The following is a 21868-nucleotide window of genomic DNA, read 5'->3' as shown; positions in this document are numbered from 1 at the left end:
ATACAACGAAGCAAAGTCGAATCATGATTACGCTTGTATAATATTCCATTACTCAAAAAGAATCTAGCGGAAAACTTCCTCAGAAATTTTCTGTCATTGATGGACGCCCCTTCAGGGTATTCCTGAGCTTCTAAATATCTTTTTACTTCGTGGAACCAAGGTTTCTCTTCTACTTCAGCAGCGTTAAGTTCATAACAATATGCTGGTTCATCTAGTCGTTCAATGGTGATCCTGGGAGCTTCATTGTCCCATCTGACTCTGAACATAGATGACATGGTGGCCAAGGCGTCGGCCAACTGATTCTCCTCTCGTGGAATATGTTCGAATGTAATCTCTTCAAAGTATGGGATTAATGTCAACACCCGCTCTCGATAAGGGATGAGATTCGGATGTTTAGTGTCCCATTCTCCTTTGATCTGACTGATTACTAAGGCTGAGTCTCCGTATACGCTTAAAAACTTGATTCTCAGGTTTATAGCAGCTCTGAGTCCCAAAATACATGCTTCATACTCGGCCATATTGTTGGTACAATCGAAACATAGTCTAGCAGTGAAAGGAGTATGACAACCCTTGGGGGAAACGATTACGACACCAACACCATTGCCCAATGCATTAGAAGATCCATCAAAAACCATAGTCCATCGGGATCCTAGTTCGGGTCCTTCATCCGGTCCAGGTTCTTCATAATCAGTAACAAGCATGACATCCTCATCTGGGAACTCAAAATTCATAGATTGGTAATCATCCACTGCTTGATGAGCCAAATGATCAGCTAGCACGCTTCCTTTGATTGCTTTCTGGGTAGTATACTGGATATCATACTCTGTTAAAATCATTTGCCATCTCGCTATTCTTCCGGAGAGGGCAGGTTTCTCAAATATGTATTTGATGGGATCCCTCTTAGAAATCAACAAAGTGGTATGATTCAACATATACTGTCTTAGTCGGCGAGCAGCCCAGGCCAAAGCACAGCAAGTTCTCTCGAGCAGTGAGTATCTTGTTTCACAGTCGGTAAACTTTTTGCTAAGGTAGTATATGGCATGCTCTTTTCGACCAGCCTCGTCATGTTGCCCCAACACACACCCCATTGAATTTTCTAACACGGTCAAATACATGATTAGAGGTCTTCCTTCAACTGGTGGTACCAGGATCGGAGGTTCCTGGAGATGCTTCTTGATTTTGTCAAAAGCTTCTTGACATTCGTCATTCCATATCATCTCTTGATTTTTCCTCAGTAGTTTGAAGATGGGTTTGCAGGTAGCGGTTAAATGGGAGATAAACCGGGCGATGTAATTCAAACGTCCCAAGAAACCTCTGACTTCCTTATCTGTACGGGGCACTGGCATTTCTTGGATAGCTCTCGCCTTAGCCGGGTCAACCTCGATTCCTTTACTGCTGACAATAAATCCCAAGAGTTTACCGGATCTTACTCCAAAGGTGCATTTGTTCGGGTTCAATCTCAGCTTGTATTTCTTCAACCTCTCAAACAATTTGTACAAATGATCGAGATGTTCTTCTTCAGTATGAGATCTGGCTATCATATCGTCCACATATACTTCTATTTCATGATGAATCATGTCATGGAACAAAACCACCATGGCGCGCTGGTACGTGGCCCCGGCGTTCTTTAAACCGAATGGCATTACTTTGTAACAGAAAGTGCCCCATTGCGTCACAAACGTAGTTTTCTCCATGTCTTCAGGAGCCATCTTGATCTGGTTATAACCCGAGAATCCGTCCATGAAGGAGAATACTTTGTGTTGAGCGGTATTGTCTACCAGAACATCAATGTGCGGGAGTGGAAAGTCATCTTTGGGACTCGCTTTATTCAGATCTCTGTAATCGACGCACATTCGTACCTTACCATCCTTCTTCGGTACCGGTACCACATTAGCAACCCATTGAGGATAAGAAGTAACAGCCAGAAAACCTGCATCAAATTGTTTCATAACCTCGGCTTTGATTTTCTCAGACATTTCAGGGCACATGCGACGAACCTTTTGCTTAACAGGACGACAATCTTCCTTCGTTGGCAAACGATGCACTACTATATCAGTATCCAATCCTGGCATGTCTTCATAAGACCAAGCAAAAATCTCTACATAGTCATGTAACATCTGAATCAATCTTTCTTTAATACTGTTTTCCAAGCCTGCTCCTATTTTGACTTCTCTCTTGTCTACTTCAGTACCCAGGTTTACAATTTCGATTGACTCTTCATGCGGCTGTATAGTCCTTTCTTCTTGCAGTAACAGTCTGGCAAGTTCTCCAGGTACTTCACCATCTTCCTCACTTCCATCCTCGGCTTGGTAGATCGGATTTTCAAAGTCATAATGGACAGTAGTAGAACTATTATCCACAGGATCCAAAGTGGGTATGGATCTGCAATTCGTTACGTGAGTGTGTGTAAGAAAACATAGCTTTTTCGGAAGATGACAGGAAAGATAAAGAGCGCAATATTTGAATGCAAAGAGTCCATTGATTTATTGAATATGAATATGCTTATGAAAATGACAAAACCCTTAACAAATTAGCTATTGTGCCTCGGGCATAGACACAATGCTTTAAGAAGTTCAATTGTAAAAAACTAAAAAAAATTGCAACACAAAAACGGACAATAACAATTACTCCTGACTAAAGGAAATCGGGATAGTGTCTTCAGCCTTCCAATTATTGAGTCCGTCACCAACTGTTGGGAAGATCCAGCTATCCAGGTCGCAATCGTTATAATCATCTTCTACAGCATTAATTTGATCTTTGACCATCCTTTCGGAGTTAAATCCCAGACCAGACTTGTCAGACTTGTATGGTACGTTGATCAGTTGACCCCAACCAGTACGACCACCGTTTTCAACCACGGCTTGAGCATCTTTCAGAGAAATCATGGCAGGAGGAGCACGAATAACCTTGGGCACGAGGGGAGTTGGCTTAAGGACAGGATTAGTCGGAGGGACTACTTCAAATGACTGAGTGGGAGTCTCAAAGAATTCGCCATCCATCTCGACGTATCTGAAGGACTGCACACTACTGACAATGTACTCTTCTTCTCCACACACAGTGACAATCTTTCCCTCTATTGGATACTTCAGCTTTTGATGGAGAGATGAAGCTACGGCACTTGCCTCATGAATCCAAGGGCGTCCCAGCAAGCATGAATAGGCAGGACGGATGTTCATCACGTGAAAGGTAGTGTTGAAGACTTGTGGTCCTATCTTGATAGGGAGAACCACTTCACCATGGACAACACTTTTTGCACCGTCGTACGCACGCACCACAGTATCACTAGGTTTCAATTCGATGTTCTTACAGTCAAGTTTATCGAGCACAGCTGTCGGCAGCACATTCAAAGAAGAGCCGTTGTCGATCAATACGTGAGATAAGGTGATCCCCTTACACTCAATGGAGATATGCAGAGCTCTATTGTGATTCTTCCCTGCTGGTGTCAGGTCAGCATTGGAAAAACCTAGGCCATTGTCAACACTCAGGTTAGCAACATAATTCTCGAACTGATCGACGGAGGTCTCCTGAGGTATATGAGCGGTTTTCAAGAATTTTACCAAGGCATTGGCAGAGATTCAGAAGATAACAACAAGGATAACATCGAGATTTTGGAAGGAGTATGCCCTAACTGTTCTACCACATCGAAATCACTCTTGCGGATGATTTTCAGCACTTCTTCCATTTCTTGTTTGGCAATATCTTCGGTAGTAGCTTCGATTGGTATCTCTGACTGAGAAGGGTTGACTGGTTCCTTTCCTCGGTTTTCGGGATCTGGAGGTGAGATCTCTGGAGAGAAGATCCTTCCGCTTCGAGTAACTTTACTAGTCCCAACAATGTCATTAGGATTAGCAGAATTACCAACTTGCTTTACGCCATGGATGTAAACATCACCTCCATAATTCCACGGAATGGCTTTGCTTGAAGAATACGGTACTGGGCCAGGTGCAGTAATGATTAGGGGAGCTACCTTGGGCTCAGCAGTAATCTTCACGGGTACTCTGGGAGCAGTAATCTTCACCGGAACTTTGGACCTTGCAATCACAGATATTTCTTCAACAGTGTTTCCCACCTTAGGAATCCTTTCAAAGAGAATTGTACGATCATCTATCAGCCGTTGAATACCAATTCTCAACTTCAAGCAATCCTTGGGGCGGGATAGATAGAGATCGCAATTTGCTGCACAACCTGGAAATAAACCAGCTTGCAACAACTTCTTCTTGATGGCCAGGAGAGGAGATGCTAAGTTAGCCATATTAGAAATGTGAGAGTAGTCATCCACATCATTAACAGCCTTGTCATGATTAGGCATAGGTGCAGTGATGACATTAGGAATCTCCGGAGGCTCAAATTCAATTTCCCCAGCTTCGATCATATCCTGAACCTTATTCTTCAATGACCAGCAATCATTTGTATCATGCCCGGGGCTATCGGAGTGATATGCACACCTGGCATTAGGATTATAACGAGAAGAGGCAGTGTTGGGTTTCATAGGAGGGTCTCTGAGGGTGATCAGATTTGCCTTTAGCATTCCCTGCAGTGCCTGTGCTAAGGTCATATTGATCCTGGTAAACTGCCTTCTTGGCTTGTCTTGTTTGGGCTGGAAGTTTTGAGATGGCGGTGCTGCAATCGTAACCGCTCCAATGGTATGGTCACAATTTTTCTTGTTACGACCCTTTTGACCGTACACAACATTTGATTCATTCCTCCCCTGATAGGACCTTTTGGTGCTTGCAGAGGTAGCCGCCTGTATCTTTCCACTTCGGATGCCGCTTTCAACATGCTCACCTGTCAATATAAGTTCAGTAAAACCTGATGAAGAACTTCCCAGTAGATGGCTGTAGAATGGGCCAGTCAGTGTGCCCATGAACATGTCCACTAATTCTCGATCAGTCATAGGGGGTTTGACTCTGCCAGCCAAATCTCTCCACTTCTGAGCATATTCCTTGAAGCTTTCTTTGGATCCCATAGTCATATTCTGCAACTGTAGCCGAGTAGGCGCTAGTTCAGAGTTATACTGGTACTGTTTATAGAAAGCTGTTGCTAAATCAGTCCAGGTGCGGATGTCCGAGCTCTCGAGTTGATAATACCATTCCAACTGTGTACCAGACAGACTCTCTTGGAAGAAATGGATCCATAGCTTCCTATCAGTGGTATGCGGCTGAATCTTTCTCACATAAGCTCTCAGATGCATCTGAGGACAAGACGCACCATCGTACTTAGTGAAAGTGGGGATCTTGAATTTGCGAGGAATGGTCACATCGGAGACCAGACCCAAACTTTCGAAATCCAGACCGGGCGCCTTCTGACCCTCCATGGCTAGCATACGTTCTTCCAGCAACTTGTACTTATCATCTCTTGGAGAGTACTGTTCATTTTCATAATCTTCATCGTCATCCTCAGGGTTGGAGAAATCAACATTCTCCTCCTCTGAATCATTCTCCGTCTCCTCTTCTGGACCATTCGGAATTCCAAACTTGACTCCCGCGGCCTGTCTTTTAAGCCTTCTTCCCGGGTTAATGTAACTCACAGCTTTCTTGTCTTTCTTCTTCTCGAGCAAGAGAGCCTTCAGTTCCTCCTGCCCCTTGGATAAGCTCAACATCATTTCCTGGAATTGAGCATTCTGAGCCTGGAGATTTTTGACAGTTTGTTCAAGGTCCATTTTTCTGTTCAGAGGGAAGACCGTAAGAACATTGATCTTTTAGGATACCTGTTATGCAATGTTATGTTATGCTATGCAATGTATGAAATGTTTTCAAGGACTTTTGGAATTTAACTTTGCGTAAACTACCAAAAAGAGAGGAACTTTTATTACTAATTTCTTAATCATTGCTCATTACAAGAAATAATAATAAAAATACAATGAAAGCTCAAGTCTCCCAGGGACGGCTTCTTTTTGGGCGAAGATATGCATTGAGTCTTCGTTCCTCATTAAGCTGGCTGGTGAGCTCGAGTACCTTCTTTCTTTCTGCACTGAACTGGGCTTCAAAAGTATCCCTTTCCTCTCTCAACTGGATCCAGGATCTCTTCAATTCTTCAACATCGGTAGGCATATCTGGATAAGGAATGATCTGAGGAGTACCTCCTTCAACTTCTGGTTCAACGATCAATGGTCCGACCGCAAGATATGGCATGACGAGTTCACGAGCTCTGGCGCGTACCCATCTGAGATAAGGCTCCATAGGAATAGAGTTTTTCTGTCCTAAAGTGCTTCTTTTCACCATGCCCCAGGCTCGTACAAACCTTTGACGGAGACCTTGAGAATCATTGTCATAGTCAAACACAGTGCCCTGGATAATTATTTCATGTGGACCATCTCTTCGAGCATAACCAAACTGGCGTAGGGCTAAAGCTGGGTTATAAGTAATACCTCCTCTTATCCCCAGGAGTGGTACATTAGAGAATTCTCCACAACGGTCAATGAGGGTAACATTTCCTTCGAGATGAGGACACCAACGGATGTCTGAATGGGAGAGTGACATTATCCTTTGAGACCATTTCAGATTTCGCTCATTCTTCAAGACTGATTGAGGAAGGTGTGAAATAAACCACCTAGACAATAGAGGTATGCAGCACATGAGAGTCCCTTGCCTTTTCATAGTACGAGTGTGAAGGGAATGCAGAATGTCTCCGAGCAAAGTAGGCACAGGGTTATGAGTGAGAAATATCTTAATAGCATTCATATCTACGAATTGGTCTGGGTTAGGAAATAGCACCAAACCATAGATTAGCAATGCTAGAACATCTTCGAAAGCAGGGACATTCATATCCTTTAAGAATTCTCGGGCCTTATTTATCAGAAACTTGGCAAGTAAACCCTTAACTCCACTTCTTGTTACGCAATTGGTTTCAATATCGGACTTTGTCATGTGTAAAGCCGCGACAACTTCTTCAGACATCGGAATCTTTTCTAAACCACTGAAAGGTGTTTGATCAAGGATAGGTATCCCAAGCGACTTGGAGAATTCTTCTAATGTGGGTACCAACTGATAATCTGGGAATGTGAAGCAATGATGTTTAGGATCGAAGAACTGGAATAGGACCCTCATCATATCCTCTTTGAAACCAGTGGTAACCAAATTGAGGAGAGAACCATGTTTCTGGATAAACTGAGCCCGATCAGGAAGTTCTGACACTAAATCCTTGAGTTGAGGAGAGATTTCCACAAAATTAATCCGGATAGTCTTCCTGGGAGCCATAGTCTTACAAAACAGAGCAAAGTTAAATCCCTAAGTCCTTGAAATGATGTTATGATGTTATGATGTTATGATGTTATGATGTTATGATGTTAAGTAAGTAACACGCACAAGCAAGTCACACAACAATCGTTCCTAAGTTTTGAGGCTTGCATGAGTTCCATAGGTAAGTACCCTTCCCACTGAAGTTTGGTTGGTTCAACCTGTCCTAGAATAGTAACCGGGTTCATAGAAGGATCTCAAATCATTGACCTTCCTTTAAGTCCACTTCAGTGCAACACCAAGTGGTTGACCAAAGCTTCCCTAAAGTCCAATCTCAAAGAGTGTAGTATCGAGTATCAACCAACCCCAGTCGGAACCGAAGTCAGTTATCTCACTACTTTCTAATGGCTAGGATGAGTCAATTAGGGTTCTAAAGGTCTGGTTAATGCTTTGATGACACCACGCGAATGCCAAATTTTTCCTCAAGTAAACATGAGGAACATCAGGACATCCAAAGTGTCACATTAACCGTAGCCATCATTTTAACCATTCCGGTATACGCCGGATAGTCGCGATGATCTATTGCTACTCACCTAAGGTACACTAGATCCGGGTGTAGGATCTTTCACTCAAGCATAAAATACCCAAGCACTCCCTTAAAAGTAAATCAGACAATTTGAATAAGTGATCTTGTTTTTTAAGGTAACCTCTCTTTTTAAGGGTCCCCAGCAGAGTCGCCAGTTCTATCATACGGTGAACTGACTTTAATGTGTTTTTTTTAATCGCAATGTCGCAGATAGCAAGAGTCGCCACCGACTTTTCTTTTATCCCATAAGGAAAGGTGGAAAAGAACAGGAAAGACCTTAATTTAGATTCTTAGGTTCGGGAGGTACATTATACAAAGGGAAGGTGTTAGCACCCTTTGTATCCATGGTTATCCATGGGCTCTTAATTGCTCAATCATTTATGTCTTTTTCTCGTTAAAAAAAGTGTTTGAAAAATGTGTAGAAAGTGTTTTGAAAAGGAGAATTTAACTTTGTAATGATTCTTGTATGAATGTATACAAAGTGGTTATCTCGTTTAGTTTTGAAAGTTGTTCAGAAAAATATAACTCGGCAATGATCCTAGTGCGGATGTATGCCAAGTGGTGATTTTCTAAAAAGATGTTTGGAAATGTGTGAGGTGTGAAAAGTATTTTAGGTTATGAATGAGCAATTAAGGGTTATACCTATCCGAGGTCTTTCCGGGCATTTCCTATCCTTATGAGGGTAAAACTGTCCTTACTATTGAGAAGTAAGTAGTTTTATTCTTTGGATGTAAAAGGGTCATCGTAGGGTCATCGATTGGTCATTGAAGGCAACAGTTGTGAGGATACCTTAGCATTCGAAGGGACTATCATCATTTAACCGTAGGCTATACCGAAGGGTCATCGAGGGACGAAAATCATATATTCGAGGCAACATCCGAGGGACTATGATTTATTTTATGATGATTTAATCGAAGGGTCTTTGCTAAGTGTGTCCCTACATTCGCGGGACATGACCGTTATACCGTAATACCGTAAAGCAACAGAGAGAGGTCCAAGATCACATATTCAAAGGCCGTATTTTACAATCAATTAGGTAATTAGGAGGAATCCCCACATTAAAAATTAATACATTAAGATCAATTAAGCAATTTAGGGTGGATCTTTGCCATAAAATTAATACATTAAAATCAATTGAGCAATTCAGGGTGAATCTCCACAAGGGTATTCCACAAATAAAGTGGAAGACCTAAACGGCAATCTTTTCCTGGGGGTGTGAACCTTTGCAACATCTAGCAAACGGGTTAGAATACCAAATCAGGGTGCAATCGAGTATTACACCGCAAAACGAACACAGCAGTATGCATGTCAGGCAAACAACGCAGAATTAACATAGAATAGATCAGATAAGCATAGGACATAACAACCAAAATATTAGCGACTGTCACGTTCGCCTCTGCCTCGCCTAGCGAAGGCCTAGCGAATATTCGCTACATGCTCGCTTAGCGATGTGCTAGCGAGCGGCTGCGGGTTTTGAATTTCAGAACAGCATGATCTCAGCAGGCTGCAAGCCTTATGGTATTCAATTACAGAAATAATATGGTCAAACATTCAGGATAGGCAGGCATACTTAAACTCACATGCAAAATCTAACTACATATCCCAAAAATTCGATTATGATGCATTATGTATTTAGAGATTACAACTTGGAATCATAAGACAATAGTGATGCGCAAAACCTGTTGCAGCTGAATTGTAACACTGAACTGGCAGATCGCTTTTGGTATCGGGTGGAGTTGGACGGCGGTAACTTCGGTGTGGATGGGCGGCCTTCAGGGTTTCTTTACTCGGAATACTCTGAGTTGATCTCCAGGGTTTCTATGCCAGGGTTTCCGTCCGTCTTCCTCTTTTTCTCCCGTTTTTCCTCCTCTTTCTGACTGAAGCTTGGCTATTTATAATGCTCTTGTTGTGACCTAATGGGCTCAGAATGAAGCCTAGAAATTCTGATATTCGTAAGCTTCGCTAGGCGAAGGAGTTGCTCGCCTAGCGAGCAAGCTAGTTTGGGCTTTTACTGGATCTGGTGCTTCGCTGGGGCGAGTGTCATAACGAGGGGTTCGCTAGGCGAAGGAATTGCTCGCCTAGCGAGCAAGCTAGTTTAGGCCCTTTTCTGGAGTGGGTCTGTTGTGAGCTGGGCTTTTGTCCCTTTAAGGTTAGTGCCTTGCAGAATAAGTCGGAGTACTTCGAGAAATGTTTTGCAAGATTAATGGGCAAATTTTGGGGTATGACAAAGATCAAGTGACCCAATATTTCCAATTCGATCTTCCGGTTACCGCTACTCCTTTGACATAAACTCCTTTCTTCAAAGCTTTCACTCAGCTGAATCCTCGTTGTGAAATCTGGTACAAAACCCCCAAAATTAACCTTGATCTTGGAGGGAGAATCCTGACTTGTTTTATCAATGAAACCCCCAAAGAATTCTCAACCCAAATTGATTACAACAAACATAAATTGGACCTTATCAATCTTATCTAGATGGCACGTAACAAAAATGATTGTGTGTAATTATTGTATGTATGCATAGAAGAAGATTGAAGATGATGAAAAATACTTTATATGTTCTTGGTTTCAATTTTTGAGAAATGATGCACGGATGCATATATATATATATATATATATATATATATATATATATATATATATATATATATATATATATATATATATATATATATATATATATATATATATATATATATATATATATATATATATATATATATATATATATGCGCGTGGGTCTGCGTGTGTGTGTGTATGTGTGTGTGTGCGTGTGTGTGTGTGTAAAAAGGAAAATAACGGGAAAATATTTTTTTAGCAAAAATTACATGTTTAGAAAAGTTGGAACATAATATGTTGGCTCCAAATGAGTGGAAGTCGACCCATAGAAGTATATCAGCTTTTATGATTCGATACAAAATGTCTAGGAGTCAACCCAAACAAGGCAGGGCCATTTAGCTTGCCAATGCATCAAATTAATTTGACCTTAACCAGACACGTGTCGACTCATCCGAGCTTTGCATCGACCCAAGACCTTAGTGTGTCGACACATACAAGGCAATCACTTTTCTTTTATATTGCATTCAGTTGTGTCGACCTATAATACGTACGCGTCGACCCAAAACAATGTTTTTTTTACATAAAACTCAATTTTTAATTTGTAAAGATGTTTCTAACCTGCTTTTAAATGTTCTAAGATGAAAATTCACATCTAGACATAGAGAGAAAGATCCAATGTCCATAAATAGTATTCAAAATATTTCTAAGAGGATAATGCACTCATATACTCCCCTTTTTTATGATGGAAAAACATACGAAGTATTCGATGTCTTGATCATAGCTCCCCCTGAATATGTACACCCTTAGATACTTCAATTTCATATGGACTTCTCCCCCTTTGACAACATCAAAAAGAAACAAAGTCGGAAAACATGAGAAGTGTCGTATAAAACTTACAAAAACATATATAATACTCAGAGGCATTGCAAAGATAATTTGATCAACAATAACGTGCACTCATATATCATTAGAATGACGCTAAATTAGAGATTGTACAAACATAAATTAACATGAATATATGCAAAAATGTCATTTCATGCAAAAGTCTATAAATGGCATGGTCAAACATCAATAGATCCAAAAATACTTCTCATGTGAAGAAATAATAGCATGAAACACATATGATGAAGAAATAATAATATGAATTCACTATAAACATATAGATTGAAAAACACATGGTTCAACAATGAAATTTTTGAAAGTGAACAAATATGAAATGTATCATACATCAAATATATCACACATGTTTGGAACATAAACATGCAATCAAATACAAAAGACATAGATAAGCAACACATTATATAAAAACTTATGAACAAAGATATAATTGAAACGATATTACCTTATAAAATGAGAGATGGAGGATGCACTCACATGAAATAAAATTTTTGAACGAAGGTTAAGACAAATGTAAAGAGTACATGCAACAAAATATTTTATGAAAGATTTGAGATATCGAGAATGCTCAATTTCTATCGAATATTGAAAAACGGCTCAGTTGCAAGAGGTTTTGTTAAAATATCGACAAGTTGATTTTTGCTATCAACATGTGCAAAAATGACATCGCCTTTTTCAACATGGTCGCGTAGGAAATGGTAATGCATCTCAATATGTTTAGTATGAGAGTGCAACACTGGATTGTTTGTTAGGTTAATCGCACTAGTATTATCGCACATTATCGGAATATGTTGAAGTTTAATATCGAAGTCAAGGAATTGTTGTTTTTAGCCATAAAAATTGAGCACATTAACTATCGGCTACGACGTATTCCGCCTCAGAAGTTGACAAAGCAGCAAAAACTTGCTTCTTGTTATGCCAACTAACTAAGGAGTTTGAAAATAGGTGGCAAGTTCCACTGGTACTTTTTCTATCCATTTTGCAACCGGCAAAATCGGAATCAGAGTAACCAACCAAGCTATAATCGCCTACTTTGGAAAACCAAAGCCCACACTTAGAGGTACCATTAAGGTATTTAAGGATGCGTTTTATAGCTTTTAAATGTGATTCTTTATGAGCGTATTGATATCCAACGCACATGCACACACTAAACATAATGTCCGACCTATATGCCGTAAAATATAAGAGAGATTTGATCATAGCTCTATACCTTTTTACATAAACAACCTTATAATTTTCATCTTTTTCCAAGTTCCCGTTAGTGGGAATTAAAGTATTGAGTTACCTAGCATTTACCATTCCAAAGCATTTAAGCAACTCTTGACAGTATTTTGTTTGACACACAAAAGTCCCTTCATTGAGCTGCTTGATTTGAAGTCCAAGAAAGTAATTTAACTCACACATTATATGAAGGTGAGAAAAACAAGAAAGGGGGGTTTGAATTGTTTTGGAAAATAAGCGCTTTTTCAGAATCAGAACACACAAGATTTTATACTGGTTCGCTTATAACACAAAGCTACTCCAGTCCACCCGGCCAAGGTGATTTCGCCTTCAAAAAGAACTTAATCCACTAATCTTAAAAGATTATTACAACCAACGTCTAAGAGAACGATCTCTTAGTCCTCCCAAGTATACAGACTGCGCAGAGTCACTTGAGGAATAAAAATCGATTTCGATAAAAACAGAATTTGTAATCTAGAGTTCTTCTAGGATAAAGCAAATATTACAGCAATTTGAGCAAGTAAGAAGTTTCACGTTATGAGCAAAAGCTCGTGAAAGATTAAGACAGAGAGTAGAGTATTTCTGTGCGTTCAGGTGTATCTCTCAATGAGGTTTGCCGTCCTTTATATAGAGGTGAAAGGACCGTTGTAGTGATGGCAAATATTTTGTCTTGATGAGAGTTTAATGCCATAACTTCTGTTGTTTCTTGCCAAAACAAGTTTGTCTCCCTGAATAACTTCTTTCCAAATATAATTTCTTTCTATTTGAAGTTGTAGTTGCCGTTACTCTTTCTGGATAAGGAAAATCTTCGTCAGAGTCTGAATTACTCTATTAATCTGAGATCAGAGAAATGACATTAGAGCTTCTGATAGTCCTGGTCTTTTAGATCATCAGTGTTGACTTCAGAGGAAGTTGAGAGCTTCTGGTATTCTGATATGCTGTTTCTCAGAGTCAGAACTTTTGGAGATCGCTTCTTCTTCAGATGCTTCTGATATTCTGATATGTTGTTTTGCTCAGAGTCAGAGCTTCTAGGGAGCGTTTCCACTTCAGATGCTTCTGATCTTCTGGTACTTTGTATCTGATTTTATTTTGCATCTGATAAAGCAATCAAATTCCTTTGTTCTTGTTCAGAGTCCTGCACACTTAGAAACTTTTCGTTAGAGTGTCATTTTTGGTTTCATCCTTTGTTATCATCAAAATCCTGGAATCTGTTGTAGAACTATTTTTGTTCTTACAATCTCCCCCTTTTTGATGATGACAAAATAAACTTAAATGACAGATGAAACATTCAGATATAAGAGTTTATCAGATCAGATAGAAGTGAGCTCCCCCTAAGATAAGCTAGGGAGTTCAGAAGTTCTTACCAGAGCTTCCAAGCAATGAAGTTTTCTAGATACCTTTCTGCATCTTTCTAAGTCAAAGAGTGTTAGATGGATTTTAATTGAATAGTATGTTTGCAGAGTGCTTGAGGAATTTAGACAATTTTTCATCAGAGCTGTTTGATTTCTCCCCCTTTTTGTCAGAATCAAAAAGACTTAAAAAAATAATAAGCAGGAAGAAAATATATATATATATATATATATATATATATATATATATATATATATATATATATATATATATATATATATATATATATATATATATATATATATATATATATATATATATATATATCAAGATAAGAGAAAAAACATCAGAGACAAAACAAGAAAAGAAACAAGCAAGAAAAACATCCTAAGTGCCTAAGGGTTGGGAGGAGGAGGCATTCTCTAAAGCAGTTGAGTCAGCAGATTCTGGATGTTGGCGTTGACTGTGTCCTGTTGATCCAATCTGGCTCGGACTTCTTCTGCTCTTTCTGAAGCTCCTCAAGGGTCTTGAGAACCAGAGGAGCAAAAGTAGAGGACTCCCCCTGAGTCAGAGCATTCTGTTCTTCAGCGGCTTTAGCTTCAGCTTCAGCAGCAACTTTTGCATCAGCTTCAGCAGCAGCATCAGCTAGAGCTTTGGCTTCAGCTTCCCTTACCCTTTGAAGTTCTTCTTGTCTTGCTCTTTCTTCTGCTTCCCTTCTGGCTTCTTCCTCAGCTTCTTTGGCTAAGCGCTCCTGTAGTCTTGCCTCAGCGTGTCTGATAAAACCGTTTCTGACTTGCTCAGAGAGGTTCTTCAGCTTAAAGGCCTCAGAAGTCATCCAGCCAATGACTCTGTTCTAGTGTGTCCTAACAGAGGAAGGATCATCACTGATGCCAGAGTTTGTGGGCAGGGACTTAACCTTTTCCACTGATGCTTCTGCAAACAGCATAATTGCCTCTTCTAGGGTTGGCAGGGAGTGGTTAGGTTCAGATGGTAGAGGTGAGGAAGTGGGAGGGCTTAGGTTCAGATGGTAGAGGTGAGGAAGTGGGAGGGCTTAGGTTGAGAGTTTGAGGTTCAGCGGAAGGGTTTGGAGGGGTAAGGTCAGAGGTGTTGGGGTCAGAGGGTTGGACGTCAGAGGGAATGATGGTTGGTTGTTCTATGGGTGGTGAGGTTACTTCAGGTTCAGGTGGAGGTGGTTGTGGTTGTTGGGAGGCAAGGTTTTGTGTCTGAAGTTGGGCTAGAGTGGGGGAAGCGGGGTCAGAGAATTTTGTGTCAGATGAGATGATATAGTAAGGGGGTGATTCTGGGGCTGAGGATGAGGAGGTGGTTTCATTCATTTGTTCAGCTTCAGATATGGGTAATGAGGTAGTGGTGAGATTGAATGTTGGGAGTGGTTGAGATGTTCTAGTCGTTGAAGGAGGGGTTTCAGATGGGGTGTATAGAGGGGTTGGTGGAGGAATAGAAGAGGCAAGTTGCTGTACAAAAGGAGCAGGAGAGGCAGACTTACCAGAAGACTCGTGCAGAGGTGCTGGAGGTCTTATTTCAGAGGATTCTCCTAGCTTCGCTTTCTTCGCCTATGATGTCTTCTCAGAGGGACCTCTTTTATGCCTCACGAAGTTGGGAGCTTTATCTGGCAGTTCGCTCAACCTGAATTCTGAGATATCCACGCCTTCATCCTTCAGACGTTGGAGATAGTGGAGAATTGCCTCTTTGGGTTCTTCCTTGGAGAACAGATATAGACCATGGGGAATTTTCCTCTGATCTTTTAAGGCTTCCCAAGAGGTGTCCAGAGTGGGTCTGACGTTGACCTTCTCCAGAATTCCCATGCTCTTCAGATTGCTGGAGTTCAGAGGCCTTCCAGTGTCGATTGCCATGTCTTCCATAAGCCTGAGCTTTACCAGATGGTCCACGAGACCATTCTTTATCAGTACATCTGAGAGGAGTTTTCCCAAGGGAATGTAAGTTCTGGGCTTCATGTGATTTCTGGTTTCTCGTACAGAGTCTCTGAGGTATTTGAAAAGAAGTGCAGGGAGGCAAAGCTTCAGACCTTTATGAATGCAGTACAGAATACATTTCTGATCTATATTGATGTAATCTGATGAATTTGACGCTGGGCGATGGTGGATTGTTCCCAGAATGATTTTGAGCCAGACCCGGAGGTTCTGATGCAGTTCCTTGTTCTTTGAGGGGTTTCCTTCTGCGTTTAGTTTGAAGATCGTTGGGTTGATTTCTTGAGCTATTTATTTTGCCTTGGGATTGATGTTGTAAATCCTTCTTCCTCCATCTTTCTGCATGTTCAGCAAAGCAGCGATGGACTTTTCAGTTATCACAATCTTTACTCCCAGAACGTATGAGACGATGAAATGATCGTCAGCATCAGCAAATCTCTAGAATTCCTTAATGAGATTTGGGTAAACTGGACCGTAGAGGCGTTGAAAGTAGTTTCCCCAACCTTGTTGATGGAGTTCTTTAGTGAGGTCTACGCCATTTCTTCTCATGTTATCAAAATCCACCAGGGATTCACACAGCACGTCCAGTTTTTTAAAAGGTGTTGCAAGGTTAATATGGGGTTCACGGTCAAGAATGTGAGGCTCCTTGTAAACTGGTGTTGTAACTACGCCTGTAACCGTTGGAGTAGGGTTGCTGGTGCTTTGAGCTGGGTTGCTGGAATCCATTTGCTGAGAGTAGTTGAACACAGATTATTGTTGAGTATCCATGGAGTTGATGAAGAATTGAGATGAAGATGAACTGTTTGCAGAAATGCCTGAGAGAACTGGGGTTTAACGAGTGAGTGAGAGTGAAGTGTGTGCAAAGTGTGAAAAGAGTGTTTAAATACCAAAAAAAAAAATGCATGCAAAACGACGCGGAAATCAGAGTTTTAGCACACAAACCAAGTTAGCACGTTTAGAGGGAGAAATGATTATTGCTCATAAATGATGTCTAATCCCAACAGTTTGCACACTGCTCGAGGAGATCTCAAGAGTCTGTTCTTTGATTACTGCTGGACAGCTGTCTAGAAGTTCCAAAGTTAGACGCAAGTCACTCCACGTGTTTTGATTTATTTGATCTTCAGGAATACCAAACGATTGGTTCCTGGAGATTTCCAACTTAGATAACTTCTAACTGGGTAGAAGTATCAGAGTCAGAGGAAGAATCCATTTGTTTATGTCAGAGTCTCATTTAACCACTTCAGAGGCACATTTTATTCAGGGCAGTTTTGAATGTTCAGATTTTCTAAGATAAAGAGGAATCTATCTTCAGCTAATGGTTTAGTGAAGATATCTGCCCATTGATGATCTGTATCAATGAACTTCAATGTGACTATCCCTTTCTGAACATAGTCTCTGATAAAATGATGTTTTATTTCAATGTGCTTAGCTCTGGAGTGAAAAATGGGATTCTTACTTAAACAAATGGCAGCAGTATTATCACAAAAGATAGGATTGTTACTCTCGAAGATTTGCAGATCTTCTAACTGATTCTTCATCCAGAGCATCTGAGTCGTGCACAGTGATGCTAAGATGTATTCTGCTTCTGCAATGGACAGAGCGATAGTTGATTGCCTTTTGCTTGCCCAGGATATCAGATTGTTTCCCAGGAGCTGACAATTTCCAGATGTGCTTTTTCGTTCCAATCTATCTCCTGCGTAATCTGCATCACAGTAACCAGAAAGTCTATACTCTGATGTTTTCTCATACATCAGGCCCAGGTTAGGAGTTCCTTTCAGATATTTGAGAATTCTCTTAACTGCAGTTAAGTGAGTTTCTCTAGGATCTGACTGGAATCTGGCACAGAGACAGATACTAAAGAGAATATCAGGTCGAGTAGCAGTCAAATAGAGAAGGGAGCCTATCATACCACGATAGAGCTTCTGACAAACCTTTTTACTGACTTCTTCCTTTTCAAGAATGCATGTTGGATGCATGGGAGTCTTTGCAGAGTTGCATTCAGCCATGTCAAATTTCTTCAGAACATCTTTTATGTATTTGCTTTGATGAACGTACGTGTCTTCTGAAGTTTGGTTAATTTGAATTCCGAGAAAGAACTTTAGTTCTTGCATTAAGCTCATTTCAAATTCTGCCTGCATTAACTCAGAGAATTCTTGACAAACAGAGGCGTTAGCTGAACCAAAAATAATATCATCAACGTATATCTGGCATATCATGAGATCATTGTTAAGGTTTTTACAGAAGAGTATGGAGTCAACTTTTCCTCTGATGAAATTATGTTCCAGAAGAAAGTTACTTAATCGTTCATACCAAGCTCTGGGAGCTTGTTTAAGTCCATATAAAGATTTTTTAAGTTTAAAAACATGTTCTGGATAATTTGGATTTTCAAAACCTGGAGGTTGGTTGACATACACTTCTTCTGATATATAACCATTAAGGAATGCGCTCTTGACATCCATTTGATACAGTTTGATAGAATGATTTATAGCGAAGGATACAAGAAGACGAATAGATTCTAACCTGGCGACTGGAGCAAAGGTTTCATTGTAGTCAATACCTTCTTGTTAACTGTAACCTTGAGTTACCAGTCGAGCTTTGTTTCTGACGACTTCTCCTTTCTCATTCAACTTGTTTCTGAATACCCATCTGGTTCCGATAACGTGAGTGCCTCTGGGCTTGGGAACAAGATCCCAGACATTGTTCTTTGTGAATTGATCTAACTCTTCTTGCATGGCTAGAACCCAGTCATTATCTTGAAGTGCCTCATCACAGGACGTAGGCTCGATCAGAGATACTAGTCCCAGAGGAGTCTCTTCAGAGGTCTTGAAGGTAGATCTGGTTCTGACAGGTTCGTCCTTGTTACCCAGAATCAATTCTTCAGATATGTTGAGGAGACTTTTAGCTTTCTTTGGGATTAATGGAAGATTATTTTCCTCAGGTTTTTGAATGGCAGTTGCTTCTGGAGTTTTGTCAGATCCTGCAAGAGTGATTTCTAAATCTGCAAAATTCTCAACTAGCTTTGGCTTTTTAGGGTCAAGCTTATCGTCAAATCTGACATGAATTGATTCTTCCACAATTTTGGTTTCTGTATTATATACTCTGTAGCCTTTAGAGCGTTTTGAGTATCCTAACATAATACCTTTCTGTGCTTTGGAATCAAACTTGTTCAGATGTTCTTTAGTGTTTAAAATAAAACAGGAGCATCCAAAAGGATGAAAATATGAAATGTTTGGTTTTCTTCCTTTACACAGTTCATAGGGAGTCTTTTCCAGAATGGGTCTTATGGAGATTCTATTATGAATATAACACGCTGTATTTACAGCTTCGGCCCAAAAGTGCTTAGTCACATTTGTTTCATTGATCATAGTTCTTGCCATCTCTTGGAGTGTCCTATTCTTCCTCTCTACAACTCCATTTTGTTGTGGAGTTCTAGGGCAGGAGAAATCATGGGATATTCCATTAGAGTCAAATAATTCCTCAAAAAATTTGTTTTCAAATTCCCCACCATGATCACTTCTGACTCTTACAATTTTAGAGTCAAATTCTTTTTGCACTTTGGAACAAAAGCTAGTGAATACAGAGTGAGACTCGCTCTTGTGCTTTAGGAATTTTACCCATGTCCAGCGACTGAAATCATCAACAATGACTAGTCCATATTTCTTTCCATTGACTGATGCTGTTTTCACAGGACCAAATAAGTCAATGTGAAGAAGTTCCAGAGGCTTAGAGGTAGTAACAATAGTTTTCTTTTTGAAAGATGTTTTTGAAAATTTTCCCTTCTGACATGCTTCACACAGAGCATCTGAAGAGAACTTCAGTTTAGGCAGGCCTCTGACTAACTCGAGTTTATTTAGCTGAGATAATTTCCTCATGCTAATGTGGCCCAAGCGTCTATGCCATACCCATTGCTCTTCGTGAACGGACATCAGACACTTCATATTTTGTTCTTTTAAATCAAACAGATTAATTTTATAAATATTGTTTTTCCTCTTGCCTGTGAATAAGACAGAACCATTGTTTTGATTTATGGCTTTACATGTTTTTTGATTAAAGATTACATCATAATCGTTATCACTTAATTGACTTATGGATAACAGGTTATGCATTAATCCTTCTACGTAAAGAACATCAGATATAGAGGGAAGAGTACCATTACCAATAGTTCCGGAGCCTCTGATCCTTCCTTTCTGATCTCCTCCGAAACCTACAAATCCAGCGTCTTTAAGTTCCAGGCTTTGGAACATAGACTTTCTTCCCGTCATGTGTCGCGAGCATCTAGAGTCCAGGTACCATGCCTGGTGTTTGAACTTTGCTGCATAAGATATCTGCAACATAAACAATCTTATCTTTTGGTACCCAGAGTCTCTTGGGTCCTTTATGATTAGTTTTCCCAGAGTTTCTGATTACCTTGGGTTTTCTAGCATTATCAAATTTTTGTTCTTGTGTGTGTGTATAATGATATGAAAATGGGGATTTAGGTTGGTCACTAGTAGAAGTTTTATCTTCCTTAGGATCATACCCAATTCCTCTTCTATTGTTCTGACTGACTCCATAAATCATGGATGCCATTACACTCCTTCCTATCCCATTTTTCAGAAACTTTTGAAAGGCTTTTTCGTATTTATAAATTATCGTGTTTGAAGTTTGTGGAGCTTGAGATAACGCTTCTTCTAGTTTTAAACAATTTTTCTTAGCTGCATCTCTTAGTGATGTTAAAACTTTGTTTTCATCTTTTAGTTCCAGAATAGTCATCTCAAGTTTGCCACATTCTTCAAATTTTTCTTCAAGACAGCCTTTTATTGCTTTAAATTTTTGTTTTAGTTTCTGATATGAGCTAAGAGTTTCAGACAAGCATGATTTTAGGTCAGATCGAGAGAGTTCAGAAAATACCTCTTCTGATTCAGATTCTTCATCTGTGGTAGCCATGAACGCCACATTGGCCTGTTCATCAGAGTCAGATTCTGATGAGTCAGATTCACTATCATCCCAGGTGGCCATTAATCCCTTCTTGGTTCTGAGGGTGTTTTTCTTGAAACTCTCTTTTCTGGAGCTGTCTTTCTTTAACTTTGGGCATTCGTTCCTGTAGTGACCTGTTTCTTTACATTCATAACAAGTGACATCTTTGTTAGTTTTACCTTTTGAGGTTGATTCTGATCGATCCCCTCTGGGTCTTGGTCTCCTGAAGTTATTGTTCCTCTTTTTCCAGAGTTGTTTAACTCTTCTAGTTAGGAGGGACAATTCTTCTTCATCATCAGAATCTTCCTGTTCAGAGTCATCAGCATCTTCTGTTTCGGCCTGGAATGCTTTGTTTCTGTCAGATTTGCGTCTTTCAGATCTGGACTTTAATGCTACAGACTTGTTCTTCTTCTGAGGCTCATCTTCCTCTAGTTCTATCTCATGACTTCTGAGTGAACTGACAAGTTCTTCAAGACTGATGTTGTTCAGATCCTTTGAAAGCTTTAAGGCAGTGACCATGGGTCTCCACTTCTTTGGCAAGCTTCTGACTATCTTTTTGACATGGTCTGCAGTTGTGTATCCTTTGTCTAGAACTTTGAGACCTACAATAAGAGTTTGGAATCTAGAGAACATTACCTCTATGGCTTCGTCATCCTCCATTTTGTAGGCTTCATATTTCTGGATTAGAGCCAGAGCCTTTGTTTCTTTGACCTGAGAGTTTCCTTCATGAGTCATCCTCAGAGAGTCGAGTATGTCTTTAGTTGTTTCTCTGTTGGTAATTTTTTCATACTCGTTGTATGATATGGCATTGAGACGTATCGTTCTGGCTTTGTGATGATTCTTGAATTCTCGCTTCTGATCGTCTGACATCTCACTTCTGGGAACTTCAACTCCGGCATCTGTTACAGGAGGTTTGTATCCATCTGTGACAATGTCCCAGAGATCAGCGTCATAGCCTAGAAAGAAACTTTCAATTCTGTCTTTCCAGTAATCGAATTTCTCTCCATCAATGACAGGAGGCTTAGCATTGTAACTGTCTCTCTCATTTGTGTGGGCCATAGTTTTTCTCGTTCTGGATCTCTCTACACTGTTAAGTGTTTGATTAGAAAATCAATAACAGAGCCGAAGCTCTGATACCAACTGAAGGTGAGAAAAACAAGAAAGGGGGGTTTGAATTGTTT

Source organism: Lathyrus oleraceus, chromosome 7 (genome assembly GCF_024323335.1).
Source record: "Lathyrus oleraceus cultivar Zhongwan6 chromosome 7, CAAS_Psat_ZW6_1.0, whole genome shotgun sequence".
In the NCBI taxonomy this organism is placed as follows: Eukaryota; Viridiplantae; Streptophyta; class Magnoliopsida; order Fabales; family Fabaceae; genus Lathyrus; species Lathyrus oleraceus.
Note: the sequence above shows the minus strand (reverse complement) of the source record.